This window comes from Anser cygnoides, chromosome 9 (genome assembly GCF_040182565.1).
Source record: "Anser cygnoides isolate HZ-2024a breed goose chromosome 9, Taihu_goose_T2T_genome, whole genome shotgun sequence".
NCBI lineage: Eukaryota > Metazoa > Chordata > Aves > Anseriformes > Anatidae > Anser > Anser cygnoides.
The window spans coordinates 15,102,377-15,118,560 of record NC_089881.1 but is presented as its reverse complement, the minus strand read 5'-3'; the positions used below and the strand labels follow the sequence as shown (position 1 = coordinate 15,118,560).

The 16,184-nt window shown below is 48.8% G+C and overlaps 1 long non-coding RNA gene across 3 annotated transcripts in view; it reads left to right on the top strand.

Moving 5' to 3' along the window:
• Nucleotides 1-1,325: 1,325 nt before the first annotated feature.
• The window catches only part of LOC106047603 (uncharacterized), a 138,946-nt gene continuing 124,087 nt past the window's right edge, over nucleotides 1,326-16,184 (top strand). Inside the window, exon 1 of one of the 3 annotated variants that reach the window (XR_007168350.2) lies at nucleotides 1,326-2,527. This is a non-coding gene — a long non-coding RNA (uncharacterized lncRNA). Of the gene's footprint in view, nucleotides 2,528-4,508; nucleotides 6,858-14,521; nucleotides 15,246-16,184 lie in introns of those variants that run through there. The other 2 variants (XR_007168348.2, XR_007168349.2) reach the window with 2 other exon arrangements.

Genomic DNA, 16,184 nt, shown 5'->3' with positions numbered 1-16,184 from the left:
TTTTCCCTGCCTGTTTTAGATTTGGATGCTGCCCCATCTTTATTAAAACACGGTTGACATATCCACTGTCTAATTACGAGGGAGAGGAGCATGTGCCTGCCTCACTAGTAGGGTTTCTGACCCGTGCAGCAGGTGAGCTGGTGCAGAAGCACACCAGCACCTGGCCTGAGCACAAACCCAAAGTGCACTCCATATTGCAAGGCCGTACATGTGCTTGTCACCACAGAGTGCTCCAGGAATGTAATTTGTAATTGCCTCCAGCAGGAGAAGTCCAGGTCCTCCTGGTGCTTGCTCCTCCGGGATCCTAACCCAGCTCTCGTGATGGCAGGAGTTAATTCAGCGAGTTAATGCCAAATTGATTCTCTGTAGGCTAAGGGGACTGAAACAGCTGACTGAGGCTGATACCTCCGAGCCCTGCTGTTCTCAGTCCTCTGCACTTCCAGCTGGGAAGAGAGCAGCACCCTCGCAGGTCCTGAGCAACAGGAACAGACCCATCAGAAGCAGGTAGGTCCAGCGGGGGGGGGGGGCTTTTCTTCTCCATGGCCCTTCTCTGTGGTCCTCAGGCAGGTTGGATAGAAGTTGTCTGCTGGAAATCAGGATGTGCTGCTTGGTGAGACCCCCAGGACCACTCACTGCAACTCGGAAGTTGCTTGCTGCTCAGCTGGAAGCACTTTGTGTTCCCTAAATATTCTTCCAATCTGCTGAAGAGCAGGTGTGCATATAGAGCAAATCCCCAGATTCCCAGAAACAAGGGAAGATTTCACCATCTGGGCTACCAAACCCTGTGACCCAGTCCAGCCTACCTTAATTTTGAACAGAAAATATTCAAAATGAGCTGGTAATCCTAAAAATAATAATAATAATAAAATAATTAAAAAAAATCACCAAGAGGGGATTGGGAGTTCTTGCAGGAATAAAACAACAGGTCATTTAAATACAAATTATCACCACTGTAATTGTTACTGGGATACTCACGAAGGCAGTATGAACCTGGGCAAGGAGGGGAGCACCACGCAGCACGCAGTGTGAAGATCAAAGCTAGCTCTGATCGCCCTGTGACCTGAACGTGTGCCAAATGCAGCTCTGGGCAGCTTTGGGATCAGTCCCCAGAGCAGTTCAGCTGCATGAGCACGGCTCGGGGCTGGAGCACGCAACCCGGCCTGTCTGCAAGGCAAATATATTCAGATAATGGGTCGAACTAAACTGCTGTTACTTTTGGATAAAACTCCATCACAGGTAACACTTTGAAAATGGGCCCCTAGCTCCCATGGAGGTGTTTTGATGCCTTTAAGCCCCCAGTTACTGGTATATTATCAGTTTTCTTCATCCATTCCTTGCATGGCTCAACTCAGCTTCAGTGTCAGCCATGGCATGCAATCCAGTCCGTTCTGGTGAGAATCCTTTCCCCCAGAATATCCCATAGAAGAAGCATGAGAACTACGTGTCGGTTCTGCCTACTCCTTCTCCAAGCCCAGCTCCTCCCTAGGAAACTGAAAGCAGATCAAAAATAAAAGCATGAAAACAAACTCGGAGTAATAAGAAAAATAAAAGACAGCAATCTTGTAGGGGGAAAAAAAAAGAAAGGAAAAGAAAAAAGGGGAAAAAAAAAAAGAAAAAAAGTAAGGTGGCAAAAAAATGCTTTCTTTTTCTTTCCAGCGTTTTTTTTTAATCTTTTTTCCACCTGCGGGTGGGAGCAGCACGCCTGATGCCGGGGCTCTCTCTAGCGGCCGGAGCTGAGCAGAGCAGCAGCGCCCCGCACCCCTGGGCTCTGGGCTCCCTGCCGGCAGATGGGGGCCTGCAGGGCCTGATCCGGCCTGGGAGCCGTGCTGGGAGCCGTGCTGGGAGCCGTGCTGCTGCCTTGCTCCTTCCAGCCGGAGCCTGGGAGCCCTCTGCTTCTGGTGGCGCTTGGCAGGGAGGTCGGTAATGGCCTGGTGGCACCTAGGCTGCTGGTGGCCTGCAGGGCGAGGTTTGGGCCGTTTTGCTATTGGCAGTGCTGCACTACAGAAGTGTACAGCTTGTGTTAATTACAGAAATCACGGGCCAAAAACATATTTGTAAATAGAAGTCGCTTGTTTGGCAAAGACAAGCACTCAGAAATTAGGAAGCGGCAGAACTCGGATCACCCAGGTGATGTTAATTTAGCTCCTTCGCTGCTTGGGCAAGATCAGGGTCAGGGTTTTCCCCTGGGCCTGTGCCTCGCCCCGGGGTGAGCTGGCTGGGTGACGAGCCGCGACTGCTGCACCTGAACAACTTAAACATTTAAAAAAAAAAAAAAGGCATTAAATAAATAAATAAATAAATAACTTCCCAAAGAATGGGGAGCCCTGTTTCCTGACAAGCAGCAAAACCACCTACCCCCAACTCCAGCCTCTTACAAGCTCCTGGCACCCTCCAGCATCTGGCTCCTTCCTCTTACAGCCATTTTCACCCAGCCCACAGCCCTGGGACAGGCCCTTTCACACTGGGAAGGATGAAGGATGCTTTCTCCCAGCCCTCGGAGGGATTTAAAGTTCTTTCTGCTTGTGCTGTGAGTATTTTGGTCCCCAACCCCTCCCAGAGGATTAGGAATGCTCTTACACGCTAAAGTGCATTTCGGAGCTTCCCTCCTCACCTAGGTGCTTGCATTAGCTGTTGGTGTGAGTCGCTTAAGCCTGCAGTTCAGAAAGGAGCAAATGGGTTTCTCTGGTTTGCAGTGCTTTGTTGTGCTTTAGGGATCCTTTTCTTACCGTGGTGTGAGCAAGATCCCAGAGAAACCTGTGGCTGCCGATGGCAAAGACGCCTGTGTGATACTTAAAGGTTGTTTCCAAAAACTCCATTTTAGCGATACAACTTCTCGCTGTGCAGCACTCGGGGAGCTGCGCTGGGCACCACGCATTGACCAGTCTGCCTGAAAATGCGGCCTTGCTGCCCTCTCTCCCAGGGGATCAGCCAGAGGCGGCTCCTGCAGCGCCGTGAGCTCCGTGTGAGCTCTGGGCTGTTACAGAGCAGTGCCCGGGCCCCGCAGCCGTTTGGTTTTGTACGCTGCCAGGGGCCATTTTAAAGCTCCCATTGATCTACCTGTATCCTGTGGAAGAGAGATGGTCTCTAGCAAAATCCCCACTTAGTGCTGTAAAAGGAGGGCAAAAGGCATTTAAGGAAACCTCCCTGTTGCTAAATCATTCCCAGTTTTTCTGTATGTGAAGGCAGAAAAAGCATCACTGCTGTGAAGGATATGAGTAACTTCCATTGCAGGGGTTACCTGAAAATCCCTCTGTTGGGGCTCTACCAGCTTGAAGTAGGAAAAACTATTCTTGCCCCAAATTGTTTGAGGTGCCTGCGCAAGAGGAAAGCAGTCCAGCTACAGAAATACCAGCTTTCTGCTGTTTCTGCTGCTTTAAGTTTGTTTTGGTCCAAAAGCACAGCTGTATTTTTTCCCTGAATCCCATGGTCTTAAGCACATAACTGTTCTTGTATCTTGCCCTTCTTCCTTTTTGCAGTATTTACCCTTTACAGCTTAATTGGGTTCTGTATTACTGAAGGCTGCTTGCTACTTAAAGGACATTAGAGAGTTGCATTGAAATATTTATGTCCAGTGCATTACTTCATTAAGGAAATGATCTAAAATGAATGAAGATTGAATTATGCCCAAAATGCCCTATAAAACTGGATGCCGACTGATTACTTAATGGTTCTCCTGATACATGATGCATTAGAGGTCTATGTTGCCTTTAATTTTTCATGGGCTGAACTGTCTTACAGCAACCCTAGCATGTTGGTTAATGGCATTTCCTTGTAACAAAAAGCTTTGTTCTTTTTTTCCTTGACATAAGTGGTGTTTTCATGATATATGAATTGAGGTGCCAAAATATGTTTTGTGCTTGAGAATGTAAATGAGGTTTCTAAAGGGATCACTCCCATTTTGGAGCTAGGAAGAACAGTTCAGGAGACACGTCTGTAGCTCGGGAGAGCCCTTCAGATGCGTTTTCCATGTAGCCAGGTACATGTAAGCGGTCTCTCCAGCTTACCAGTGTGTGGCAAAAGGATGATTCTGTGATTAAGAATGAAAGACCTTAATTTGGTGCTAAGCACCCAACAGAATGTTTGGGCAGCAAAGAGCTTTATCCAAACCTTTCAGGTTTGGGGGCTTTTAGCAAGCTCGCCTTCACTTGGTCTTCAAGGCTGAAGAATGAATTCTTCCAGCCGTGAGCAGCTAGTGCAAATATTAATACACGTATTACAGGATGCAAAGAAACAGCACTGCGATAGGTATTTTAGACACGACTGTCCTTTGTGCATTCCTTTCTCTTCTGGAGTCTTCCTTCTATTTTTTACATTCCTAATGAAAATCATTATAGACTTGTATTGTGGAGAAACTCCAGCCCATGGACACTGGAAAAGGCTCAGAGTGAACCTGGGAACAGCAGAGCCTGCAACAGTGTACCCAAACCTGGCATGTCTGCTCTGCAGCAGCATTCCCACTTCTCCTGGCCTGCAGAACCTATATGGACGCAACTTGTTTTCCAAGACCTGTGCAGTGCCTCTTTTGATGCCTAGGAGGAACCTGGACACCTACATACAGTGCTGTCCTGGCTTTCTGCAGGAGTTTTTGAACCTTCATTAGTACAAAGGAAAATGTCCTTGGTTTAACAGAAACATCTTATCTTAACAGAAATGTCAGCCCTATTTCCTTTCTGGCCTGTCCCTTAATCTTGGTCTCATGCACTAGGAAAATCCAATCCTTGCAAAGTCAATTTTATTAATTGATGTTTATTGGATTATCTTTAAAATCAAATGAGCTTTAGCTGGGTGAGCTGGAAAATAAAGAGCAGGCAGGAAGGAGGTTCAATTCAGCAGAATCCCTTTGCTAGTAAAATGTAGCTCTTGAAGAGCCCAAATTTCTGAAACAGAGGGGATTTCTCCACTGTGAGGGAACAGTGGCAGAAAATGTTGAATTGGGGGCTGGAGAGCTGGGTCCATCTGACAGATCAATGCAAACTCCCAGGCCGAGTTAAGGGTGCAAGCATGGAGTTCTGCACCAGGAGGTGCCTGACCCCCAGCAAGGATTAGGCAATAATTTGCCAGCACCAGGCTTCTCCTGGGGAAATCTGGTATTTTGGTGGTATAATTTAGAAAATCAGTGCATTGACATGCTTGGTGTTATTCACCAGGAAAAATGGTACATGGGTGCGTGCGCCTGGCTCGGGCTGGCATCTGTTTTCATGGTTTGAGGGCACTTAGATTCCCTCCAGGCAGCACCCAAAGCACTAGCACATCAATTTTCTGCATCCAAAATGTAGATAGTTAGCCAGTTGGAAATCTGGGTTTTAATTCTTCTGCTCACTGAGCTACAAAGCTATGTCTCCTTTGTGCCAGGAGAGTGTGCTGGCTACACAAGTTTAGTTTGATAAGACCGTGCTCTGCAGTGCTTGCTGATCAAGCTCTGCTGCCCTGTGGTGAACTGAGCACGCCCAGGGCCAGGGGAAGCCTTACGTGTCCCTAGGAAGGAGGGAGCCCTGGACCAGTTCTGCTTCTATATTGATTTGTGTATTTGATGCTGTCACTGCACTATATCCTGAAATATCCTGGCTGTAGGGACCAAAGTTGACATTTCAGGGAGCCCAGTTCTTGGGCAGGTGGCTCCAGTTGGAGTTTCCGTGGCTTCCAAGGCTTGTTGCTGGCTGTGCTCGGAGCGTCTTCTGGGTGCTGTGTCCCTCTGGGTGCTGGCACGCAGGGAGCCTCGGAAGCAAACGGGTGTATGCAGTGACCAAACAACCAGCAACTGTGTGGGTGCTCACAGGGGGAAAAGAATTGGGTCTTGCACAAAGAGGGAGATGAGGAGTCAGGGTTATTGCAGCTGTGCAGAGTGGGACATGGGGGAAAAGGATGCAAATGCAAAAGAAAGCAAATTAGCATTTTTATTATCCTGCCTCTAGAACAAACTGGTGTTTTTGCTTTGCCTTCCTGGGGAATAGGAAATATCTACTCCTTGTCTTGCAATTCAATGAAAACCCAAAGCACATCATCTGACTCCTGACAGTTTGAGATTTTTAACAGAGCAAATAAGGCAACATGTTTCTTTTTTCTTTTTCCTTTTTTTTTTTTTTTTTTCAAAGTCAAAAAAGGACTTGGGATTTGTGGTAAAAGTTATTAATAAAAAGTGTTCTCTGGGGCAGCGAATTCAGAGGTTGCCTCATCAGACAGTAATTACCAGCCCAGCACCACCATTCCTGAGACAATTGAAATTTAGCCTCCTGACAAAAAATTGATTTTGAAGATTAATTGTCCCCTGTAGCACAGTTTTAGTCCAATCTGAAATACAGAGAGGACAATTGTCCTCTGAGTTTAATAGAGCTGTCTCTCTTTGATATTCACAGGGCTGGAGAAACTCTCCTGGGAGGAAGCACTTTTCGGGGGGGATATACTTTTTTCCTTGTCTGGCTTCCTATGGTTCAGGTGGTGGAAAAAGTCTGTCAGTGTCCCTCTGATCTTTGAACCTATAGGTGAGTTTGAGTCAGGTATTGAACCACCCCCCCGAGGCAGCAGTGGGACACTGGGGAGAAGGGAAGGAGAAGAGGCTGGGTGTGAGGGGGGAATCTGGCATGCTGCCTTTGTTCAGAAATACAAGAGCTGCTAACTCATGTGGGTGGCAGAACCTTACTGTGAAACATTGGTCTCTTGGCAGGTTTAACAGAGGTTTTCTGTAACTCTGCCTGCATCCATCGCCCATGCTTCCCCGGCAGCAGAGCTGGGGCCTGTGCCTGGCGGCTGGGAGCAGGAGGCAGGAGGCCGGGCCTGGCACCTGCATCAGTGCCAGGGCCCCGCTGCCCTTCACAGCCAGCTCCGCTTAGGCTGGGCAGAGACAGTCGGACAGTACCAAGGTACGAGTATCTTTCCTGTTAAAAGTAACTTGCAGCAGGGTGGCCGAGAGTGGAATTAGCTCGGAGTACCCTGGTGTCCAGCCTGGCCTGCACGCTGGGGCTGGGGCAAGGCCTTCGGCCTGGCCTCTCCGTTCAAGGTCTGTAGTCTGCCCCAGGATTCTTCCTTCTTGTTCCTTCTAGGAAATGGGGAAACTTGGAGAGTTGCTTACTCCAAGCAGCAGGGGCTGATTATGTTCCTGTAATTACAGCAGCGAGGTTTGGGATTGCTCCCTGCTGCGGGGTTTGGCAGTTTGATCACAGGAAACCCGTAGGCCTGGCCCGCAAAAGCAGTCGCTGCCCTCCACCTCTTACACCTGCACACAATTACCCCATTACTCCTCCCTTTCTTGGTTTCTTGTGTGAGAAACTTCATATGAATCAATGTATGTAATACAAAATTCAGTAAGTTGATGCCCCTAAGGTAATGCCAGGCCTCTGACAGCATCAGCAGCCGGGGTTGGTACCGACCGGCATCACTGGGGTTCCTGGGCTTGCTGTGAGCTCCTCGGCTGCATTCCCTGCTTATCACAGGGCAAGGTGTGGGAAGGAGGAGCAGCTGACAGGAGCTTTGGGCTAGGATAAACTTTGAAATGTTTTCAGCTCTGAGAGAAAGGCTTCTCCCCGTGGTACTGACAACAGCAAATGATTTCCAGCTTTGCCAGGCTGTCTTCCATTACGCTTTGTGCTGCTGATAACCCTACACCAGGGAGTCAGGGAAAAAAAAAAAAAATTGATTTACGTTATACAGGGAGAAAGAGAAAAGGCAAAATTGAGGAGATAAGTTGCACAGCCTGATGACTTACTCTGAAGTCTCTCTTTCCTGAGCACAGGCTCCAGTGCCTGGGATTGCTTCAGCAGACTGTGAGGGGCTTTGTCCCTTTGTCAGAGGTGCTGCTGGTGGGGAGTGGGGATGTGTCCAGACCATTCATTCTCCAGGGATCATCTTGTGTATTTTTTACCTTGCTTTTGATAGGCTCCTAATCAGAAGAGAGAGAGAATAAAATGAAATACCATATAGTAAAGACACAGAGGAAAACAACTTCTTGCTGAGCTGTGGGTGGCCCAGCTTTGCTTAAGCTGAGGTGCCCCGCTGTCCTCTCTAGCCATCCCCGGCAAACTCGGCAGCATCTCTGTATGTGCAATTAGATTTTTTGGCCACTTGATGTCTCTGTGGGTTGTGGAGAGCCCTGGGTAAATGGAGGTCAAGTTAGAAGTGGAGCTGCATGGAAGCAGCGGTGGAGATAGGTTTGCTGCTCAGAGATGAGGCTTGATGGATTAGCTCAATTCCCTTTCCTCTCTCTGTTTCTTTTAATGGGCTTCAGATGCTTAGCTGAACTGGGGAGCCAGGGAGACTCGGGTGTCCAGCATCCAAAGGAGCTGCTGAGGGCCTGCGCCGATGTGTGCTGCAGGTGTAAAATACACCAAGAAGTTCCCATAGAAATGTGAGGTGAGGGGTCCTGGCCGGCCCATACCCCACCTGCTTCCTCCACGGGCAAAACACCATGGCAGGAAGGGGCCGAGCTACCAGGGTCGTGCGGCGTGCTCCGTGCAGGGGGAGGCGAGGCCTAGTAAAAATCAGATCAAAATAATTGCTTAGCATATATCAGATTGAAACCTTTGCCATTCTCTCATGGGGTCCTGCACAAGGGGATTGCCGTATGTTGCCAAAACCGTGAAACTCAGCTCTGTGTGGGGTGCACCATAAGGAGACACGGGGCTACTCCCGTGGCTTGCTGCAGGTGCGTGACGCTTCCTCTGAGACCAGGCACCCAGGGACATTCAGGCAAGGACTGAGGATTCAGATGGGACAGATGTGCTTGTTCCAGTCCGACATCCTCACAGTCCTAAAGGCAGTGTTTGCCACAAGGCTTCTGTTTGAGTGCTGAAAATCTAGATTAGCTTTTGCTGGAGCCAGACTCTGTGGTATCTCTTTGCCTTAGGACATGGAAAGATGGATGGGCTTGAGCTTGCTTTGGGCACAGTGTAGATAAAACTGGATGTGTTTACAGACAGAGCTGCACATGGAAATGCCTCGGGGAAAGAAGTTTCCACTAGCAATTTCTGTTGGGAGTACTGAACTTCACTGCAATAGTAGCTGGAGGACCCAGCTGTCCCATGCTAAACGGTGTGTATGTGCACAGTTACAGATTTCTTTCCAACCCTTCCAGTCCTAAAGAGTTTTTGAAATTTTGCTTCTGAAAACACAAATCTGCCTGGATACAGGCTTTTGTCATGGTGATTCAGCAGGTCTGTTGCTGCTCCCTAGGAATGTACAGAGCCGTATATAAATCAGATAACTTTTTTTATTTTTTATTTTTAAATTATAAATGACCTTTTTTCTTTTCCCAGCTCAACAAAAAGTTCTGCAGTGACTTGTCTCAAACAGGCAGCTCTAGCTCACGGCATGGCTTTTCTTTTTGGATATTTTGTAATGTTTCTGCCTGCAGTGCTTCCATTGCATTTGCCAGAGCTACTTCAGAGGCAGGAGAGCGCTGTACTGGGAAGATGGGGAGTGGGGAAATGTGCAGCTCCAGCAAAACAGCTTCATCAGGCAGCTTCCCAGCCTCAGGGTGCTCGAGCAAAATTGTGTACAAATCTCATGCTACAATTTTCTGTTACTTGTGTGGGAAGATAAACCTGAAACATCTCAATCTATCTGCTAAATTGCTCTTCATGAGCTACAAATGGCTGCGTCTTAAGAGGAGAATAACACGTTTGAACCCAAATCCTGCTGCTCTGCCTGTGGAGGCAGAGACCAGTGGAACGAGGAACTGTTTTTCTGAGTGAGGCATATAGAGTTACAGAGGGGATGAGGAACCCGCTCACAAAGAAGCACCATGGGGTCTGCTCCTCAGATGAAAGCAGCTCAGGGCTCAGAAGTTCTTAAAGTGAAGGGCAAGGACTCGATGGGGAAATGGTTTGGGAAATGTGCAGAAAACAGGCGTCTCTGTTCACATACTCTGTTTCTGTACAGTTCACAAGAGAAAAAGGAGGAATTTGTTTATTAAACAGCTTCCTGTGACTTATTAACTCCATTCATCTGAGGCTAGAGCAGCTCCCCCCAGAGTGCTCGTTATTGCTTGCCTGAAAATCAGTCAGGATCTGGCCAAGATGATGTTCTGGTTGAAACTCCTTGTTCAGGCAGTAATTTATGCAACTGCTAGGAGACTGCTCAGATGGCCAAATGACTTCTATTAGCATAACTTTAATTCTCTGCTTTTAACAGAAATAATTTGTGCTTTGTATGTTTCTTCAGGACCCTTTATTAGACTTCAAGCCCAGCTTCGTGGAGAGATTAGGGCTCTGTCTCTCCACCAGTGATTGCTTCAGGAGTAATCTTTGAGGCTAAAAGCTGCTTGAATTTTTTTTCAGGAGTCAGACTGGGGAAAAAATGGAACAGGTCGTGGCAGGTATCAGTTCCTAAATCTCCTGTCTTTTCTCAGGGTAGTGTTTGACAAGACTTAGCTGCATAGACAAGTACGGCCAGGCTGGCTTCCTCAGGTTGGTGCTGCTACTTGTGAATTTAGCCAATACTTCTAGCAAATGCTAGCGGTCTTGACTGTATTATCCACCGAAGAATAAAGAAGCAGAGACCTGGGCAAGTTTGACCGGTGTTTGATGTGATAGCTGCTCTCACGCTTGCTGTGGTCTCTCCCAGCAAGTTTCATGGCTGTGGGTTCTTGCAATAACCAAGTCAGCTGGTGCCCTGGCAAAGGACGCATGGGTCTGGGTGGCACTGCTGGTCTGGCAGACGCACGGGGCTCCTGAGAGCCTCTGCTCACACAGGTTCTCAGAGGGAGCAAGCCAAAACAGGAAAGTTTCTTAGTGTTTCATATTTATGACCTGATTGCTCTCTGGAAATCAGCTTATTTTCAAGCCAGTAGCTTTTGGTCAAGGACCAGCCAGAAACTTTTCACAGAACCGGGAACTGCCAAGGCACTGTGGTGTCTGACTTGTGTTGTGATGTGCAGATACCTGGTTCATCTAGAAGTCATTCATAGCGCGTTATGGTGCCTGATGGTGTTTGCTATGCGCTGGAGTGAGGGAGCCCAGCAGGGAAGAGGCTGGCAGAGATTTTGTGAACACGTGGCTCCGGCGGTGGCTGAGGCCAGCTGGCCTCCAGGGTCTGCCTCAGCCTCCTGCAAGGACACGGGCCTCCAGTGCCCCAGCCCGGCTGTGTCAGCACAACCTGTCTGTGGGCAGATGGAAGCAGTGTCAAGAAACCCCAGATCCAAATTAAATTCCCATGTCTCCATTTTTCCCCAGTCAAGAGCTGAGGCAGTTGCTTAAGGGAGGTTATGGCCTGGCAGTGAGACCTAGAAGGGAGGGAAAAGAGTCTGAGAACTTAAGACAAAGTACCTAAGAGATGAACAAGAGCTGCCTATTGAACATAAAATGTGGCAATAAATCCAAATCTGTGTTTTATTAATGGTGATCATAATTAACACTAAACGTCCAGCTAGATGCTGCATAAGCTGGAGAGCAACAGCTGCTTGCTTTGTGCTAAATGAAACCACGAGTGCACAACTGGCAGTATGGGAAAATTCCTGAAAAAGTTCTCCTTCTATCATCTCAGAGGAGGTGCTTTTAATTGATACCATGACACGGGATGAAAAAATAAATAAATTAAAAAAAATCTACTTGGAGCCCTTTGCCTGGATTGCTTCGTAATGCAGAAGGGGGAAAGAAGTCCATCCCCAATTATGGCAATATATTTTGCCAGCCTGCACTGCTGGAGTGTTGCCAGGGAAATTCTCTAATCATCAAAGACCATGTTAGTGTAAATGTGATTTCTGTAGGTCTCCTAAGGGAACGGCTTATGTCCTTCCAGGAGAAAGGCACTGCTGAATAAATCATCGAGCTTTCCTTACCAATGGGACCCTGCTAAGTGTATTGCCCAAATGAAGATTACTTTCCTGAAAGGAGAGGAGCTTTTCCTCCAGGCAGCACACCAGGCTTGCTGGCAGCTGCTGCCCAGAGGCCTGCGAGCAGCTGAGGTTTTTCACGGGGAATGCTGCCTGGACAGCCCTGCAAGCTACCCGTGTGGCTGACGGGACAACAGGAGCATTGTGCAGGCAGGTCAGTGTCTCCTTTTTGGGGGAGAGGATAATGAAATCCAGCGGCAGAGGTTTCTGGAGACTATAGCTGTCCTGTGCTGGTTTGCCCCCCTGCATCTGAGCATCTGCCTGTTGGGCTTTCTGCCTTCTCAGCCCCTGCTACCCAAGGGCAGAACAGCATCAGACAAACTGCACGAGCATTGCCTGACCCGTGGGGAGCTGTGCCTGGGGCAGCAGCCAGCACCTCTCCCCAAGGGGAAAGCAAGAAGCTGCCTACCTGCAGCAGCTGTGGGGAAGGGGCTTAAATGCAAGTGGTCTCCACCCCTGGGGCTGTGTTAAGTGGGAGTTTGTAGCTAACCAGATGCTCCTGGGGCTGCAGTGCTCTTTATCTGGGCTTTCAAGGTGGATCCAGGCAGCCCAGAGCCTGTTCAAATAGACTGTCCCCTCTCGTAGGGGAATTTTAATGGTTAGAGCTGGGAGATTCCCGCTGATTTCAGGGGTAAACAGGTACCTGAATGGCTTTGTGGTTCAGGATTTTGGGTGCTGGCCATGGAGCCCACCCTGCAGGGAACCCACGTGGGCTGCAGCCACTGACTGTTGGAGCAGATGTCTTGGTCCGAGCTGATAACCCTTCGTCTCTGGTGGGGAAGCAGCTGCAGACTGAGTGGATGATGGCTGCTCTAGCAGCTCAGAGCACAGGCTGTCGGAGAGGTTTCCAGTCCCTTTCTGCTGGGGACAGCCACGGGCTGGCTGAGCACCAGGTGGGAGAGCAAGGGGGAGCAGGCGGGCAGCCGGTGGGATGCTGGGCTGCACTGGTACTGCACAGCACCCGGTCTGTGGTGATGCTGGAGACACCGGCAGGGGTACCCTTCACCCACTGTGCTCTGTGGAACCACGTAGGAAAGCTCCCCAAATGCAGCCCCAAATGTTTCACTGTCCTGGCGTCCCCTAGTCCTAGAGCTCAGCTGGGATTTTAGGAACCATTTGAAGGGGGATCTGGACAATGCTGCTGCTCAGATGGGACTGGGGTCCGCTCAGTGATCTCATCCAGCCCTGGAGACAGGGGCAGCAGACACCAAGGTCATGAGCAAAATCCCAGCACTTCTCTGCTCAGCCTCTTGCCATCCCTTCACTCCTCACTTTGCAAAAAGCATCTGGTTGCTCCCTTGCTGTCTTTTCCACCAGAAGGTAATGAGGATGGGAACAGCCTCCGCAGCCAGTACTGTACCTAAGGCTGCAGGGCAGGGTCCAGAGGCAAGCTTTGTTGGCCAACCTGGTGTTGCTGGAACCTCCCATGGCACCAGGAGTGCCACCTAAGTCCCAGCAGCCCCCCACCATGGCAGAAAACCCCACAGGTGTTGTGCTGTGCCCCTTCCCTAAGGTGGAAGCACATTGCCTCTGTCTCTTTATGCCTTTTTGGTTGAAAAACTCACCCTGAAGTCAGGCAGGCTGTCTTACTCCTTGCTTACAGGCAGCCAGATTTACTTCCAGGGCTGCTTTGTGGGAGCATAAGGTTTACCAGTGTGTTGTCCTGGAAATCTCTGCTAATATGCAGCCTGCATCAATTATATGTCTGAAGAAGTCTTCCCTAGGTGGCTTATTTTGTTCTGCCCCTTCTCTCTCCAACTCTGTGTAAAACAAAGTGTCTTGGCAAAAGTCGAGGAAACGCACTGAAATCTTCCTGGCAGTCTGCCCACAGATCTTCCCTGGCTATCCCCTGAGTGCCGAGGAAGGTTAATGAAATAGCGAAGGGATGTCTGATAGCTTTGGCCACATCTGTGATCCGTCGCAGCGGGTGGTCTGGCGAGCAACAGAGTGACCAAGCTGGCTTCTGGCTGCTGGCAGCAGCCCGTGCTAGAAAGCTCTCCGTGCTCTTGTTCTTCGTTCGCTCTGCCAGGCAGGTCTCCAAGTGTGCAGACGGGGCCCAAGAATAATTGAAATGATTAAGAGAAGGAGGGAGGAGAGGAAAGCTGTGCTTATGGGTTGCTGCGGCAGGGTGTGAATGTGGAGATTTCCACCCGGAGGCCAGCGAGGAGCCGGCAGCTCATGTGCTGAGCTCAGGGCCCTGCTGGGTGCCGTGGGAGAGAGCCAGGTGCCTACAGGTCACGGTGTGTTCAGAAGACAAATCCCAGCCTAAAGGTGCCTGTACCTTAAAGCACTGGGCACAGCCCACCTCCTCCACTGCTGCCCAGCTGAGCCAGGCTGTGTTTGTCCTCGTCGGACTGGGGCTGTTCCGCAGGACTCGGCAGCTCTGGCTGCAAGGCTGGGTACCCGACCTGGGGGCGGAGTTGCTTGAAATGAGTGGGTGCATTAGAAAAGCTTGGCTCCAGCGTCTAGCTGGAGACCACCAGGACTCGGAAAGCCAGAGCTGGGGAGTCTTCACACGCTGCTCCTGCCCCTGGAGCATGCAGTCACCGGCCTCTCGGTAGCGTACCCAGTAGCTCCGGATAACGTTGGCTAGCTGCGTTACATGAGAATCTGTCCCAAAGAGACAGAACTGGAGAATTTGGCCCAAATTCTTCTAACAGAAAAGTAACAGCTGATGAACTAGATCTTAAGTAATGTATAGTTGCCGTCTTGTTACAATTAACACTGTATGACAAGCCGTGCATGAGATTCAACAGGCGTTCATTAAAGGTTAGATCCAAGATGCTGTATCTCTTCATCTCCTCACTCTCCTTCTTTCTCCCAAAGCACTGTTCATGTTTATACGGTGCTTTACATTTTTAAAGCACTCTGCAAACATTAACTAATTAATCCTCACAGCCCACTATACATATGCTTTAATTAATTAGCTCTCATTTACTTAACTCACACTGTCTCATTAAATATAAATTGAATGTATGTTTGGGAACTTTAACTAGAAACATTACTGGGGATTTATACAAAGCACGAATGCAAAATATGTTAATAGTAGCTGGAGGCAGCAAAATTCAAATATCAAGGTATTTAGCAAAAAATATGTTGTGGTGTCAGTGAGCAGACTCAGACAATTAGCTGTTCCTATAAAATGCATATGTTGTCACGGCCTTGAAGTCATCGCTCACTCTGCGTTGTTGCCATAGCAATCCTGGTAATTTGCATCCCATAATGCCCGTCTATGCACTTTGTTCCATTAGTTTAATTTTTCAGACTTGCAGAAGCTTGGTGCTGTGTGGGCTGGAAGCTGGCTGTGAGTTGCTCGGATCTGGAGAGCACGGATACAGGCATGTAAATGCCAGTGCTCGGACTGGCTGTGGACGCTGGGTAGCCTGCTGCATGACAACCCCTCAGCAAAGCAGCACTAAGACCGGTACAATTCTCTCAGCTCTGTCTCTTCCTGTTGCATCCTAAAGCACTGAAGAGTCTAACAAGTGCCGCATGCCACCCAAGAGGCAATCACAGCTCGGTGATGACTGAAGTGTTTTTCTAGGAATAAATTTGTAAATCAGAGCATCGAGAGCTGAGAGAGCTCTTATGGGGGCTGTGAGTGTTACTTAGGTTGTGGAAATGGGGCTAGAAATGAAGCATTATCTGGACACCTTAGGTCTGAGTTAGGTCCTCCAAATCCCATAATACTTACAGAAAATTATGATTGTTTGAAGTTTTGTGGGTTATTTCACCTTCTCCATCTTCCCATACCTTGGAGAAATGGTGGGCCAGAACTTTGACTTGTTGCCAGGAGCCAAACCAATCCTTTCCTCCATATGAAATTGAGAGATCTCTAAGCTTTGTTCCCCCAAAGACAGAATTATTTGTTTTTTGACTTTTTTTCTGAATACCTCACTCTCTGTATGTAATAAGCAACGTGCAATTCCCCAGTATTGACCGGAGCTGTATGGTGCAGGACAGAAAGCCTGGTCCTGCAGATGCTGGTTGTGGTGGGAATGGTAGCTGCAAGCATACAGTTTCAGCAGGGTTTGCACATACAATTGTAAGTTTGAATGCTTGTTCATTTAATTGCTGTGCTTTTAAGCTAGTAAGAGCTTTCCATGCACACAAACAAGCTCTTAGCCTGACCTTTTTACTAGAAATATGCATTTCCTTACAAGCTATGTGGTAGCTTGTTATTCCTAAGGGGTATTTCTGGGAGCCATTCCAGGTCTGCTCCTTCCCTTGAGTTACCCATCTCAAGAAAAGTCGTGCAGGCCGAGCACAAACTCCTCGTGCAGCCCTTGCTACCTTCAGGAAGGCTTTCCTCAGATGCTTGACTGATCAGCTGGTTTTCCTGGTGACAGGCAGAAGGTAAAGC